General features: G+C 37.5%; 1 protein-coding gene across 6 annotated transcripts in view; it reads left to right on the top strand.

Moving 5' to 3' along the window:
- Positions 1-836: 836 nt before the first annotated feature.
- The window catches only part of LOC134527327 (calcium-transporting ATPase sarcoplasmic/endoplasmic reticulum type), a 337,718-nt gene continuing 320,825 nt past the window's right edge, over positions 837-17,729 (top strand). For 4 of the 6 annotated variants that reach the window (XR_010074164.1, XM_063359899.1, XM_063359902.1 and 1 more), the window contains exon 1: positions 862-1,055. The gene's annotated coding sequence lies outside the window, so the exon portion shown is untranslated. Of the gene's footprint in view, positions 1,056-17,729 lie in introns of all 6 variants that reach the window. The other 2 variants (XM_063359900.1, XM_063359894.1) reach the window with 2 other exon arrangements.

Here is a 17,729-nt window from a genome sequence, read left to right on the forward strand (position 1 = left end):
ATGTCCGATGGCCGCGATCGTTAATGTTCCATTTTTACGTCACGAGTCGAGAACACCGCGTCTGTAATCAGTCCGAACCTTCTGTGATATAGTTCTGTATTACTAGGCGATATTACATTCTAATTTTGTTTTCAAGTATTCACATTAAGCGTTTTTAGTGACAGATAGAAAAACTAAACATATTTAGTCGCGTTCTGTTAAACTGAAATATATTGTATGAGTGGTAACAAGTATGCCTCCTAGCATATTGTAAACAATCACTTGAGATATTATTTTTGTTTCCCACTTATTTATAAAATGTAAATAAAACTTTCCCTTGCTCGTATGACGGGGCCCGACGTCGACCACACCATAGCAAGCAGTTCGTCCAAGTCTCTCGACACCGGCTGCTGCGCGCTGATTGGCTGACGCTTGATGTGATGCGACATGCTGCTGTGAAAGCTGCTTAAATATAAGGAATTTTTCTATTCATGTTTTGCCTGTAAAGATTCATTATACTCACACATGATGTGCCCATATTCTCTGGCGTTATAAACGCCTTGTGAAACTACGCCTTGAGGACGTGTGGGAGAGCATATTGCCGCCACGATCACACAGCAGAGCTGCTGGGACGTGAGCGTGCCTCAGCCACGCTCCCCACGCGCAGCGACTCGTGTTTGTTCCGATTGGGAGTCGCCGGTCTGCAGGACTATGGCGGATAACTGCAGATAACACACGCTCGGACCGGACCGCCGGGTGGAGATTGTGCTGTAACGCGGCGCCTGGGAGGCCTGGGGTTATTTTTTGCGGCGGCCCAGCCTGGTAGTTGCCGCCGCCGCCGCCAGGTGCCAGCACCAAGCTTATTTAAAGCGCACGCGGCCTGCCGCGACGCCCCGTGCACCGGCGTCGCGTGATCTGCTCGCACGCTCCGTGAGGCGGTATGACGGCCGCCACTTTGTAACCGCAGTGCAACGAAGTTCGCGTTTTCCATTCGGCAACAATATTTTACTACGAGTAAAGCGTGGAAATTTACAAGTGCTTCTGGAAGATTCAATTTGTAGTTGTGATATATCTGGGTAAGTCAAATAAGTGTTCGCGAGTACTAGTTACTTATTGTGTAACTGTGTGAAGTTGTCGGATATCACCAAGGCATGTGTGCGTTAACAATACTGCCAACAGCAATGTGGACTTACCCTTCGTCTATACAGCGTGTGTGAAATACGGCGACACATTCTGTACGCGACCAGCCTTGTAACGAAGATTGTGTGAGCGACCATGCTGAGTAGGTGTAGAGTGGAGAGCTGAACTTGACAAAAAAGAGCAACAATATAGCGTATATCTAGATCTGTCACAGCTGCGCAGTTGTAGAGGTAATGGTTGGCCCTGTTACAGTAGAGAAAGTGTAGAGGAGGATTTTTGGCTCCATCACAGCTTAGCAGGTGTAGAGAGATGGTTGGCTCCATCACATCTGAACAGGTGTAGAGGGAATAGTTGGCTCTGTCAACTGAGCAGGTGTAGAGGGGGATGGTCAACTCTGTCAGCTGAGCAGCTGTAGAGGGAGATGGTTGGCTCTGTCACAGCTGAGCAGCTGTAGAGGGGATGGTTGGCTCTGTCTGCTGAGCAGCTGTAGAGGGGGATGGTTGGCTCTGTCACAGCTTAGCAGCTGTAGAGGGAATGGTTGGCTCCATCACAGCTGAACAGGTGTAGAGGGGGATGGTTAGCTGTCATAGCTGAGGTGTAGAGGGGGTGGTTGGCTCTGTCACAGTTGAGCAGGTGTAGAGGGGAATTGTTTACTCTGTCAGCTGATAAGGTGTAGAGGGGGATGGTTGACTCTGTCAGCTGAGCATGTGTAGAGAGGGATGGTTGGCTCTATCACAGCTGAGAAGGTGTAGAGGTGGATGGTTGATTGTTACAGTTGAGCATATGTAGAGGGATATGGTTGGCTCTGTCGCAACTGAGCAGCAGTAGAGGGGGATGGTTGGCTCTGTCACTACTGAGCAGGTGTAGAGGGTATGGTTGGCTCTGTCACAGTTAAGCAAGTGTAGAGGGGAATGGTTGGCTCTGTCACAGCTGATCAGGTGTAGAGGGGGGTGTTTGACTCTGCCAGCTGAGCAGGTTTAGAGGGGGATGGTTGGCTCTATCACAGCTGAGCAGGTGTAGAAGTGGATGGTTGACTGTCACAGCTGATCAGGTGTAGAGGGGGATGGTTGACTCTGTCAGCTGAGCAGGTGTAGAAGGGGATGGTTGGCTCTGTCACAGCTGAGCAGCTGTAGAGGGGAATGGTTAGCTCTTTCAGAGCTGATCAGGTGTAGAGGGTGATGGTTTACTGTGTTACAGTTGAGCATATGTAGAGGGTTATGGTTGGCTCTGTTTCAAATGAGCAGCAGTATAGGGGATGGTTGGCTCTGTCACAGCTGAGCAGGTGTAGAGGGGTATGGTTGGCTCTGTCACAGCTGAGCAGGTGTAGCGTGGATGGCTTGCTCCATCATATCCTAATTTTACACTGTTAATTGATTACATTTATTTATCAGCCTTTAACAATCTATATTTAAACTAGCTTCAATACCCGGCGTTGCCCGGACTGAACACAGGGTGTAGTTAGTAAATTGTCTTCTAAATTTGAATGTCAAGTGTGACAATTAATTTATATCACTTTCAGATCCCGACAGACGTTGTTCTGCCAGTTTATAGTTATTTACCTGGTCTGAATGTAATTTAGACTTTATAAAGCCATATAGAAAAAAGCTGAAAAATAAGGGATTACTAATTTTGAAAAGATTCCATTATCTAGCTAATGCTCGGTTTGCATTTCAATGCCTCATTCAGTTCTGTTTTGTAATATGTTCGAAGTAGTTCCACATATACAAATCATCTATCCATCTCTATATATATCTCTATCTACATCTATATACATCTATGTATTTCTCTATCTCTATTTATCTCTTTATATCTACATATATACTTCCCACTATCTCTATATCTTCTATATATAAGTCTCTATATAGATCTATACATCTATAGGTATATCTCTTTGTCCAACCCATTTCATTCTCTATACCTCGCTCTATCTCAACTTATCTCTCCGTCTCTATCTCACTCTATATATATGTATATATCATTCTATCTCTGTTTCTCTTTTATATTTAAATAAATTGTGTCATGCGTGCGCACTTAAACAACAAAAACAGACGAAGTGCCGCTATATAAAATAAAATAAACATTTTTTTTGACACGATTCGTGCTCCAACTATTGAAAAATAGTTATACCGTCTCAGTAACCATCATGGGCATGAGCATAACAAAACACCAAAATTTCATCGCAATCGGATGAATGGTATAGGAACGCATACGGCACAAACATACGGAAATTAAAGATATGACAAACGCATCAAACGATGGTGCGTTTAAAATTCAAGGCAACTCTATCTATTGAAGAAGTTAAGAACAAAACTGTTATTAGCGACTTTATTTTGCTAGCCGCTGCGAGCTCCACTAAGCGGACTGGTCTCACCAAGGAGTAAAATATTAATTTGCCAGACCTTACTATGTGTATGAGAAATGACACTCACTCACTATTTGTATATCTATGACCTATGATTTTTTCTGTTATGAAATTAAATTATCACTTTTTCACTCCCTTAGGGATGGAATTTCATATTAATATGGGGTCTATATGTTAATCCAGGTTATAAGCTAGCTGTAGGCCAAATTTCATTCAAATCCATTTAGTAGTATTTACGTGAAAGGGTAACAAACATCCATACTTACAAACTTTCGCGTTTATAATATTAGTAGGATGATTAAAATGTAAGACATCGCATTTTAAGTAATTATTTTTCTTGCTGTCTTAAACATAACAAAAATATTTTTTTAGGAAAATTTTTTATTAAAAAATTTCTTTATATTTTCATATTTGAGCATAAACATTTCTACAACATTATTCTTTCGAAATCCCTGCTGAGTTACAATTTATGCACTATCTCACCAAATATATCTTTAATTTATTTTATATCTTGTAGAAATATTTTTTTATGAAAAAATAGCTGTGTCAATAGGTTTTGTATGTAGGTGGCTATTTTTACATAGACGTATTTTATTTTCTTACAATTTAATTTGTGTAAGTGCTAGAGTGATGGACTTTATTCAACTTAATTATGTGGTTTATAATATAATTAATTTTTAACTGAGTGGTAACAATGTATAGAAATTATATCACACGATCGGTTTCAAGCTAATCGCCATCTTTTAAATCTCTTGTTTCTTTGAAGATTTTAAAATCATGATTTTTAATAACAATTTATTATTATAGCAAGAGACTCCTATTTAACTCCAAGAGCATGCGGACATACTCCCCCCCCCCCCCCTTGCCTTTTTGGCCCAGCCCACGCCAATCACTTTATCTAAAAATAATTTTTAAATTAAAAAAAATGTTGTTTTATTTTAGTATATATTTGTTTAATAGAAACATGCGTTTATTATTATACTTTAATATTGCAGCGACTCAAAACTTTATCTACAATTCTTGGAATGTACATAGTTATTTGTTACTTTTTTTTTAGTTTAATGTAATTTTATTTTCCTTATATCACAGCTCGCCCACAAACAGTCCTCTAAATCTGTACATATATGTTTAATTAATGTTGAGCGATTAATAACTTAATAAATTCTTTGAGTGAACATAATTTGTGTATACTTTAAACAATAAATGATACACTGATACAATGCTTCCGTTTAAGAAAGCGATAAAAAAACTTGCGATGTGCGTGAATAGATATTTCAGCTGCGATTAGTTTGCTGAGGCATATTTACAGAATTTTATTTCTTTACTATATTCGAGAGAGATACAAACACAGTTTCAGCTTGCAATTACTTTTTCTAAAAAAATTTCGTTTTGTTTAGAGATTTTAGTGGCTTTGTTTGTCCTTTTCATTATTATTATTTGAAGGCTTGTTTGTTTGGAATGATTCGTATATATGATTGATGAAAAATGTGTTCACCCGTTTAAAGGTCACCCGCTATTTTACATATTTTTTTTTTTTTTTTGTTTTTATCGTAGAGAAAGAAAGACTAATACATCCATGTTTCTAAACATACACTTAGTAAAAAATAGTATTATTATGACTCCGCGTTATAATTCTCTACGGAAGTACATATATTGGAATAAAAGCATAATATTTCCTGAGTAAACGTTAAGATTACCAATAAAGACTTAATAATCCTGGTGTTACTATCTGTTTATGTGCGAGTTTCAAGTCATTAGCACCATCAGTTTTTAAAGTTAAATAATTTCGCGTAGTATTATCTTTGAAATATTTGTGCAATGGGAGTGCATGACTTGATGTAGGCTTTTGGACATACGCCATTGATTAGCACATGTTTGTCTGCAGAAGAAAACTACAAAAAAACACAAATTAAGCAAAAATTGCTGTTGTCAGGATTTAACGCCACACAATATTCCACAACAGGAATATGGTCAACAAACAAGGAAAAAACAAAGAAAAATGGACTAACAGAACGAAAAAAAAAAAAAAAAACACAAATGATGACAGCACAAAAATTCCGAGCCCAAAAAGATTCAACACAACAGTTGAAACGAGACAAAAAAAAATAATAATATTGGAATATTGTGTGGCGTTAAATCCTGACAACAGCAATTTTTGCTTAATTTGTGTTTTTTTGTAGTTTTCTTCTGCAGACATACATGTGCTAAGCAATGGCGTATGTCCAAAAGCCTACATCAAGTCAATTTCGCGTAGACTGAGGACTGACAGAAAAAAATATATATGGTAGTCTTTGTGTGGTATTTAATTGGCAAACAGGGAGAATTATAAACAAGTTATAATGCGAAAACCACAGCTACGCATTGTATTTTGATTCATTTGTGTTGATTTACGATTAGATAAACTATTTTAGAGAAATAGTTTTGCATTAACTAGCTATGATAATCTTGGGTTAAAAGAAGGAAAATGTAGCGACATTTCGATATTAATATTTTTTTTAAAGGAATACTTGTTATGAATCGTGATGCTAATTTTTAAATTGGAGTGTAACTAAACTAGAATAGCTTATAAAACGTTATAAAATACAAACCGGGCTTAGTATGTTCGAGTTGTGCATAAGCATAGGTTGGGGAGTTGTTTACGCATGCGCCATTATTAAACAGTTTTTGTATATTTACAGGTCACTTTGAGTTACAGGCAAGTTTATCGAACGTTAGATTCTGGTTGACTCAACTACTTTAAGAGAAAATATTGTACACACGCGTTAACCAATTTAAATATAAAAAATTAATTTTGTGCATAAAATAGTTACCTATTTATACCACGTTTGAAAATTAAAAAAAAAATGTTTACAATATAACAAATGTGAGACGAAATTAAAAAGAATAGTGCGAAAAACAACTACAGTGTGGAGGCGTGTGGCGTGCATGCATGAATTGTAACAGCAGGAAACGACTGTAAGAAGAAAGCGGCTGGAGAGGATTCCTAACGCAGCACAGGCCGGTGCCACGGGTCAGACAGCAGGGAGGGGCGGCCAAGATGGCGAACGTCCCTCGGCATCACGCGCTCAAAGCGATATGCGCTCGAGTGAAAAGCTCTTGTACAAACAGTTTATTATAACTACTGTCTTATTTTAAACTGCCCATTCGCGTTAAGAACACAATCAATAGAATACACTAGGAAGTTGGTAAAGTCGGAACCTTAAGGCTCCGTCCCAACACATCCTCCCCATTTTTTTTTTTACTTTAGTTAATATTAAAATATTTTTTTTTTAGTTTTACTTATGAATTTATTATTAGTTTATGATAGTAACATTATTAAACTGTTTTAGAAAATGTCCTAGGATATATTACTTCAGCTAGTACTATGTCTCATATATTTTCTCGTAGCAAATATAATTTATACGAAATACTTTAAATGTAATAGTTATTTTCGAGGTAGGTATTTAAGTTTTCTCTGTTCATATTTTGAAATGACTTTGGATTGTTATTGCAAAAGTACATTCTTGATACTAAATGATATTCACTATTACAATATACTACAACGAGTGCTGAAGCACTTACTTAACATTGATCTTATAACAGATAAAAACAAGCAATCACACTTTTAGATTTACATTTGAAAATATCGTCTTGTATTATCGCTATTACACAGGATTAAATGTTTATTTGATTGACTTGAAATTAGGTATTCTATGGAAATCCGATGACACTGTAATCATAGGCGTGCGCAGGACTTCAGTAGTGGTGGTGCCAGATTACACAACAGCCCTATCATTCACATACCCGAGCCTAAAGCGGGGGGTGGGGGGTTCTCCCCCGGAAAAATTTGGATTTGAAAGCGCAAAATGGTGCTATTTAAGGTGTTTCCGAACAAAAACATTAAATATACAGATGTAAAAATTTTAACATTTTTTATGACAAATTATGGCTTTGAACGTTTTAATCGCCAGGAAAACTACTAAACTATTTACAGTTTTAAGCTTTGTTGAGCCATAAAGTAAATTGCACAAATTGTTTGCACGGAATTCATGCTGGTGGCTTTGAAAAACCGCACTTACATGTTTTCTGAAGACGCCAAATAAATGCTAGAAAAAACATTCTCAAATGTTAAGTTTTAAAATCAACAAGTCAAGGGAGTTTTTGTAACATACCTCAAATATGTCAAATATTAAAATAATAAAAATACACAAATAAGAGTGGGCAAAAGTTTTAACTTTTGGAATACAACAAAAATGTTTGTCGGCGACTGCATATAAGTCATTGAGTAATCCTTTTCGGGTCCCAACTTTTTAATTTTAATCACCCATTTATACATCATACAGACAGATATATACAGCAATTAACGAACCATAACAACTGTCAACTAGTGAAAATAAAATAATTAATTAATGAGTGATCCACTTAACAAACACAGGCTGTACTCGTGTACTCATTAGAACAGTAAACTGATGAGTAAACAGTAAGAGTAAACACTAGGTACACAGTAGTGCTACCTGTCGGACGGCGGCTATTATTCCGTGCGCCTGCCGAGTGGAGTGAACAGTGGACACCGAGCGCGCATTCTATGTAATTCGAGGAGCTAGGAGAAGTATTTACTTTTCAGAAGTTTCGTAGCCGCGGCCCGCGTGTACAACACAAGTAATTTATTGCACCTGGCTTGTATCCGAGTGTATAGTTGGTTCTATTGATAATTGATAGACTGATAGTGTTATGAGCACATATCTGTAACTCGACACGATTGGAAAACATATTTTTTTTGGAAATAATACGGATTTTTGTAAGTATGTATTATTTCTGCTTGTAAAAAACAAAATAACGTTAACCCTAATGGTGGTGCCAAGGCACCTGTGGTGGCACCTACCGTGCGCACGCCTATGACTGCAATAATGATAACCTTGATCAAATGCGGCAACCGGGGGCGAGTCTTGTGACTCCCGCTCACAACCCGTCTTCCGCAAGCATCGCTATTCTCAAATTACAGAAACACGGGTAGGCGACATCCACACTCCCACCTACTTGTCGTAGCCTCCGAGCACTGCGGACTACTGGGCGGTACCACTAGTGTTGAATGCTGGGAAACTGCGTTATTCTTTCTGCTACACCCCGAGCCAAGCTGTCAGATGGCGGACTCGCGCGTGTGGCAGCACGCACCCGCATATGTCAGCATTTCTGGACATCGGGAAACGTACCGAAAGTATTGGTGTGTCAAATGAAACTTTGTCATAGTGAAAACTATCTTGTAATCTAAATAATTTTAATATGAAACAAATATAACATAAAGAATTCGTGATTAAACTAGATTTATTTAATTTATGAGGAAACTTCTCAAAATTTCAGGTAATGCGTGTGTCTGTAAAACAACAGTAAATTGCATGGAGCCAATAAACGAAATATGAAGGCCAAAAAGACGTGTTTCAAACCCTGTCATTGCATTTTATATTTTCATTTTTATGTACTTTGTTATTGCTTTATATATATTTAGTTACATTATGCATAAATGCTATTATTAATTGTATTATTTCCTCAAGTGCTGAAATAAATTTAAATTCATATTTCTGCCCGTTTGTTAGCCAGGCACAAAATGTTTTAATTTTTTTGTTTTAAAATTAAAAAATAAATACAATAGCAATTTTTAAATTTATAAATTTATATTAAATTTGTAACTGAAAGAAATTTACACGAATTTGATGTCCATATATTATTGATATTCAAACAAACAATATTGATAGCAATGCAAGGTGGTTTTCTTTCACTTAGGATTGTAGTTTATGACGAGGACTTCACTTATCTCTAACTTTGCTTGTTTCTATATTATTACTTCAAAAAATAATCGTTTATTACAGATACTCAAAAAGTTTAATAAGATATAAAACACGGTAATAAACTGACCCAAAATAACGTATTAGCATAGTGTGACTCGTTGGCAATTTGAACTATTTACATGAACAGATTTATTACTGTAGACTATCACTATGCATTAAATACATGTTATTTTACGATTAGGTGTAGGCCCTATATCACAAGTTTCCTACATAAAATCAAATGCAAATTATCTTCTATACTTCCTAAAATAATATTAGATAAATACATCTCTAAATTAGCCCATCAAGAAGGAAAAATTCATTTTTTTATTCCAGAGCTGGACAGAATTTTTTTTTCAATCGATGACACATAAGTTGCATTTTTTTGCAATGTAGGTGTAGAAGAACATTATAAATAAATCATTTCCGCGGGTAAAATTCTTTTAGGATCATATGCTTACAATTTTTTGTTATTTTCAGTATTCGCTTAAATTGACAGCAATTTCTATACACAGATATACAGCCACTGTGCAACTCAAATTTACCACGGGAAAAAAAAAACTAAATTTACATAAACATTAGCCATACGTTTTCTCACTTTGGCTTTGGTGGCATAATAATTTCATTGTGTAAGTGAAATTATTATTGCTGTGTCAAAAGTGAGGTTATATGCGAAAAAAATGTTTTAACAAGCTTTATTCTTGTGACGCTCTATTAATGGTACAACATCAATTATTGAAATGTCGCATTGCACACTTCAGCAGCGATATCTTCATGTAAGTTATTTAAGAATATTGAAGCTTAAAAAAATCTTACTAAATAAAATATTTTGAAATTTAAACTAATTATATTTCTTATTTCACAAATGATTTCTTTTTTGCTATAGGTTACCACCTATGAAAACATTAATTACACAAAGTAAAATAGGTCTAATAAAATGAATTACCGGCCATATTTCATAAGCACGATATCCAAAATAATATTTGTATTTCACTCAATTTTGTGATTGATATCGACCGGCAGACACTTAAGGTTGCGATTAAGCCCGTCTTTCTGTCATATCATCTCTCATCCCCTTAGGTATAGAAGTGGGCATGACAATTTGTAAATCAGTAGAGAAGAATGAATTCAGTTGGTTCTTCACACACACGATAATATGCCAACCGAAAAGCAGCCTCCATACTTGCTGACTAAAGCTGCTACATATATGAGTATAAATAAATATATTACTTAAATTTGACCAAATACTGAAAATAACACGAACATTTCAGCTGTGGAATATAAAATTATGCAACCTTGGAAATGGATATATGTAATTTATTCTTCTATAACTCAATTGCTTAATATGGAACATTATATACAAAGAAAATTTAATGCCTCCCTACGAACACTTGGGAGAAAAAGAATCGTTATTATAGATTTATTAAATATAAACAATAGTTACGTCTATAGACTTCCTTATTTTATTAATCATTCTTCTTTCCTTTTTAAATTGATTAAATTTTCCTTTCTAACATCTTTTTTTCATTGATAAGTGATCTTACATAAACTCCTTACTATTACAATTATTATATTATATTCTTTAATTTTATTTACGAGAGGGCCGGCCCTAATTGTTTAACAAATATTACAATATTTAAAGAAATGAATGAAATTAACATCCATAACTTTAAAGGTTCTACATGTAGTCTTTGCAAAACATCATATGAATTTCCTCTCCTCGAACTGCTTTAACTGTCCGCTGTCTTAACTGGGTTAAACTATTTTTGAGTTCGTAAAGAAAATGATTGAATGATGCATATATATGGTGCAATTTTTTACTTAATGAATTTGGATTATCCTGCCATGCTATAGTGAAAGTCCAGTAATATTATGTAAATAATAATAAACTGGAATTGGGGTATAATTTAATATAGATTTTTATGATATAACATTACATGCAATTAATCATTTCATAGAGCTAATTCACAGCAATTATTATGCTCATTTAACGTTACGAGTTCAAAATACTCGCAAATTAATTTTAATTTAGAATAATAACTTGCTTATTCAACTAGTATGAGAAATTGTAAAAAAATTATCTTACCAACAGAGACAAAAAAAAAGTACATTTTAAATTAATAATAATACCCATTCTTATTCAATTCTTAGTGAAATAAAACCAACTTGCCTTTTCATTTAACAAGGGTGCAGTTCCTATAAACAATTGGTTTGTTAGGAGGCGCACGCTGTACCATTATGCTATGAAAAAACAACATAAATTGTAAAGAGATTATTAGAATTAATAATAGTACCAGGTTTCAAACGTAATTTTAAAGTTCTGATTACTCCTTAAATACTCCTTTATATATATATATCTTACAACACGTGGATCCGCCATGATGACGAGATCGGTTCGTTGGTAGCGATGACGGGTTCTCCCGCCTGTGGGCCTCATTGTTGTATTCTCAAATACTAAAGACAAGCCACAGGCGGGAGTTGGACCGCAGTTCCAAGCTCCTGTGCACGAGGCTACAATCACTGGCCACATGAATGAACCAGTCAGGCCGAAGGCACTGCCATTAATGGGCATAGCCTCGCAACCGGGGAGCTTGTAAAGCTACGCTCTGGTGTAGAGTGTCGCTAGTATAGAGAACACCGCGACACGGCCCGCAGGCAGGGAACCCGACAACACTCACGTCCACCGTCTGCTCGCAGTGCGCAGTTCAGAATCGGACCCGCCAACCCCTCGACATCTCACGGCAGATGTTATCGTGTTAAGGCTCACTGAATTGGTCTCGATGAGTTGGCTGGTGTCCCGGGTCTGATGACGTAGCAGGGAGATAGTTACAGGAATACATTTTATAAATGAAAAAAAAATATTAAATAGTAGAAAAACTACCTTAGCATTCAATTTAAACAGAAACAATAAATAATTTTAAACTTTTAAATGTAATTTTTAGAAAACATACATTATTTTAATAATGTTCAGAAATCATTAACTTAATCTACCTTACAACTCTTAATACATTTTTATTTTATTAACTATCATAGGTATTATATTTACAATAAAATAACTTTAAATAATTATTATTTCAGGCTTAGAAGAAATTAGTAAAGGATTAGAATTTTTTTAATAGTGGAGTACTTTACACGAAGACCAAGTTATCACAAACAAATAATTTACAAATAAATAGTTAATTTTTTGACTTCAAATTATTAAGAATGTGTTTTAAGCGCTTAGGTAGGTAACTATTGGCGCTAAGTTGAGGAAGGTGCGTCGATAATCACGTGTCTAAGTTGAAATGATTATAATTTTTAATACTAAAGTTGAAAAAGTTTTAAATAAAACCAAAATTAAGATTTTAACCCCCCCCCCCCTTTACCCATTTTACCATTGACACGCCAAAAATAACACTTAAAAAATAATATCTAAAAATTTTTCCAGATCATTTGTGCTCTAAGGTATGGAGGACCGCTCAGTAAACAAAACGGGGGAGTTAAAACTATCGAACTTAAAAAGAAAAAGTAGGCAATACAAAATCGTTGAGCAGGAGTGAATCCAAAAAGCCAATCCCAAGTCGGTAATCTAGTAGTTATATGTATAACCCCTTTTTCTACACAAGAACATACGTACAAGTTTAAATAGGTACTTGATTAAACACTTGGACTTAGCATTTTGGATTGAACGTCTTTCAGGATCAAACATAATTTAAAAATTAATTAACAGATTTTATTTTACGTTTTAAACGTTCGTTTTGTTGTGTCGAGGGTTTTTAAATTTTTAGTTCAAGATTTTATAAAATTCGAAAAGTTTTCATAATTAATTTTTAAAAAGATGTTTAATCAACTGGGCTTTAACGTTTTTTTAAATACATTTAGTCATAGAAGTTACTTTCAAAATGTTAGGATCTTCCTCGACCTGATGATATCACTCCTGTATGCTCATGCTGCTGAGCATATTCCATGTAACATCAGTCTGTTGACGTCAAGGAGTCAATGCTTCCACCCGGGGGATCTGACAGCCATCGTGGGTCTGCTACCTGTGCACACATGCGGTGTGCAGAGCTTCAGAAGAAGCCACGCGATTTGTGAACTGTTATAGATGTCCGAAGTGTGTTTGTTTACGGAAATTATTCAAGTATACGCCGAGAGCGGATGCGTGGATGTGTTTCCTTCTTTCGTTTTTAAACTGTGTTTCTCGGAGAGTGAAAAGGTGTAAGATTTATGTAGACATGAACCCCCCATACAGATTCTTGAAAGCATTACACTTTTTTCTTTATTTCTCCACCATTTAATGTTATGGTTACCGCTCAAATCTAATAGTTGTCCTATCCACGACGAGAAGACTGCGCGCCAGTTCAGAGCCTTGCTCTTAGAGGCGATACCGGGCTAAAAACACCAGCGAGCGCCACACTTATCATCCCGCCTCCATGCAGGCCCCTTAAACCTTCCATCACTGCATTCATGTCCAAACATTGATCTCTCTGTGACAATTCATCAGGGCAGAAGCCGTGTTAGTATTTCCTCTTTGAAAGCTAAGCTTAACCATTTGAAGCAGTCTAGCCGATCCATCATATTGCCATCCGGGGCAGTTAGTGTGTGCGAGACCAGAAACCGAAGTTTCTATAACTCGCTTAGTGCATTGTAAATCAGGTGCACCCCACACTTTTGTAGAATCACTTGGATCAACGGGCGGGGCGCGTGTCTTGAGGGATAAGTTTGGCACACGGGCCTGTGTGTGCGCTGGTAGGTTGTGTAATGCTAGAAAAAATTACGTGTACCTAATTCGGCGGGGGAGAGAAGCTCCCCACCAGCTAGATCGGCTAACTGGCGTGATGTAGTGTCGTGTTGGTGTGCAATAGAGGCTTGTCGGTGTGCTGTAATTTCAAGTGACCTAGTTAAATTCGGGTGTGGCGTGTAGTGTAAAGCTGTGCAAGCCGCTCCTACGAACCCCTGGGAACACAGAAACATGCTAGGGTAGTTAGCCCATTATTGCATGTAACAAGGTAGTTCAGGCCGTCACTTCACACAGGCATATCATCGTGTGGTCGTGTTGGTGATACGATAAAAGAAATTACATAGATTAGTAAACACCTGGCCGCCTTAAGGACCGAACTATTGCGTTCCAATATAGTTCGGTCAAAGTTAGGCTAAACCAGTATTGCTGTAGCTAGCCCCCTGGCTGTTGTCTTCTAAACCTGAAAAATAGAAAGTGAAATTAATAAATGAAGGTCGTCCTATTCTATTATTGTTCGAGCAGAGAGATGCCCTCGTCCAGTATTTTTTTTTTTTTATTTATTTAATTTTTTTTTGTTTTTAATTTTTATATATATTTTTTATTTTATTTTATTATTTTATAAATTTTTTTTTTTATTTTTTTTATTTTTAAATCTAGACTTAAAGCTACTGTACAAACCCCCAGAGCCCTGCCCTGACCGGCATGCATGCCTCTCGGCCCGGATCCCCAGCGAGGGCTGGGGTAGTTCCCTCTACCAGTTCACCTGCATGATTCTGCCTTGACAAGGTGCTACGACATGTGTGTGGATTGTCGCGCGTGTTGTAGTGGTGTGGCTGTAAAATGTTACGTACCCCGGGGAAGGGAAAATTATTTAGGTGATGATGGATTTACGGAACTAGCTTTTTTAATTCAAAATCCCATGCCTTTCCGAAACGCGGCCGGCACTGGAGGTGAAGCCTGCCAGGCGGGTCTCACCCTTCAGACATAGGGAGTCAGCCCTAACAACACAGGCAGTGAATCTCCCGGGAGCCAAAACCTACACCTGCGTGCTTCGGGCCATTTTGAATTAGCTAGGAGAGAGAAAAATGCAGAGAATGTAAGAAATTTAATTTGCTATTATTAAGTGGTGAGCTAGAAGTGTATTTTATTGTTATGATTCAAAATCCCCTGCCTTTCCGAAACGCGGCCGGCATTGGAGGTGAAACCTACCAGGCGGACCGCGCCCTTCAGACACAAGGAGTCAGCCCTAACATCACAGGCAGTGAACCCGAGGGGGCCGCACATACCTGCGTGCTTTGGACCATTTTGAATCGAAAGAAGTGGAGTTAATGATGCTGAAGTTATTTTGTAGCTTGTATTTATTTATTTTTATTGTTGTTATTATATAGAAATTATAATTGTTTCACAATTCAAAATCCCATGCCTTTCCGAAACGCGGCCGGCACTGGAGGTGAAGCCTGCCAGGCGGGTCTCGCCCTTCAGGCATAGGGAGTCAGCCCTAACAACACAGGCAGTGAATCTCCCGGGAGCCAAAACCTACACCTGCGTGCTTCGGACCATTTTGAATTGTATAGGCCGTGTAAACTTTAAACTTTAAACTGTAGGCTCTGCGCGGTGTGAACACGCCCGGAGCTGGAATGCGACTGCCTTGGTGTCGGGAGAAAAAAACAGTTTTGTTTGGGGGCCCCCAGCGCCCCGACCAATCAGAGAGCTTCTAGGCCTGTGATTGGCCGGGGCCCCGAAAGCCCCCGCACGAGGTGTTCGGAGAGCTATTTTATGTAATTTAAAATTTATTGAAGACTTTTTTTTAAAAACTGAATCCATGTCGCTTTCGTTTTGTAATAATTATTGTTTTAATTTAATCGAGGTTTTTTATGTTTTCGTTGCTCGGACGGGTCGTAGATCGCTATTGAATTTATCAGTGCGTTTTCGTGCTGTGGTAAATCTAGGTACATTTTATTATTATTCTTTGATATTATTTCGCGGATGTACGGAATTTTAAGTGCGTTGTGAATAGTTTCGTTACTCGTAAATCTGTTACAGTCTAAAATGGCCCTTAGGAAATTATTCTGTTTAACTTGTAGCCGATTTATATGGTGATTTGCAGCATAGCCCCAGACCTCGCAACCATATAGCAACTGCGGGCGTACAATTTGAGTGTAAAGTTGGAGTTTTTTCCTGCGTGGTAAATTAGGTGCTTTTAACATTGGGTACAGGCTTCTTAAGGATCCTGTTGCAATGTTTGTTGCTCGAGTAATGTGTTTGCTCCATAGTAATGTCCTGTCTAGCGTGAGTCCTAGATATTTTGCCTGTGAAACATTAGGAATAGGTTGGTGAAAAATTTCTAGTTCCCTGTCTGGTCTGCCTCTACGTTTTGAAATTACAAGCGTGGTTGATTTAGCTGCATTAATTTTAATTCGCCACCGAGTGTAGTATTGCTCAAGTGCAGTTAGCTGCCTTTGGACGCATACCATGGCATATCTTAGGTTACCAGATTGTTTAATTATGGCTGTATCATCCGCATACATCTGTACGTAGGCGTTTGCATGCGGTATGTCGGCTGTGTAAATATTATAGAAGAAAGGAGAGAGTGGGGAGCCTTGTGGCACTCCAGCTGTAAGTTCGCGAGTAGTCGATTTAGCCCCGTCCAGAGCAACATAAAAGTTACGACGCCATAGATAGTGGGCCACCAGGTATATATATGTGTCTGGAAAATTGAAGTTTATTAATTTTTGAATAAGACCCGGAATCCAGACTTTGTCGAATGCTTTTTCTGCGTCGAGCATTGTCATTACTGTGTAGGCTTTAGATGGGTTATTAAATCCGTCGGTAGCATCTTCAACGATTTTAATTAAGGGATGGATTGTTGAGTGACCTTTCCTGAAACCAAACTGAATGTCTGGAATCACGTCGTGTTCCTCTGCGTGTGTTTGAAGGCGCGAGAGTAAGGCTTTTTCAAAAATTTTACTCATACTGTTTAGAAGACTTATAGGTCGCCTGTTTTCTGGGATGGCTGGGTTTTTCCCTGGTTTAGGAATTGTGATTATTTTTGCAAGTTTCCAGGAATCGGGGTAAGTTTTGTGTGTTAGTATTGCGTTGAATATCGCCAGTAAATATTCGAGTGCCTCTAGAGGGAGTTTTTTAAGTGTTTCGTAATTTATTGCGTCCGTGCCGCCTGATTTGTTGTTCGGACTGGCTTTAATTAGCTTTAAAAGTTCCCTTAACGTTATGGGTTCAGGAACAGACTGCGTGCCTGTTTGTAAAAAGTTATTTACCGCCTGTGTTGTTGTTAAAGTGAAGTTTCTGTCATTTACGTCTGTGTTCGGGGAGAATTGTTTCTCCAGTAGGTCTGCGACTGCGTTGGCCTTGTCTTCTGCGATGTATTTAGCCCCGGTGGCTGTTATAATAGCTGGGGTTGAAATAAATTTTTTGTTGCCGCGGAGCCTGCGAGATAGTTTCCACATTTCCTGCGGTTTTGTGGCTACTTCGTTTATTAAGTTTCCGAATTGATTTATTTTTTCCTGTTTTAATTTGCGCTGTACGAGATTATTCAGTCTGTTGTATTCGTTTCTGGCTTCTGTTGTGCGGAGCCTTTGTGCTCTGTTTCTGGCTTGCTGCCTAAGAGAAATGTAATAATCCAGATCGGGGTAGTGTGTTCGAGTGAACTGCCTTTTTGTTTCAAAGCGAGAGTGTTTTTTAATGGCATTTTTTACTGTGTCCGTGAAAA

This window comes from Bacillus rossius, chromosome 1 (genome assembly GCF_032445375.1).
Source record: "Bacillus rossius redtenbacheri isolate Brsri chromosome 1, Brsri_v3, whole genome shotgun sequence".
NCBI lineage: Eukaryota > Metazoa > Arthropoda > Insecta > Phasmatodea > Bacillidae > Bacillus > Bacillus rossius.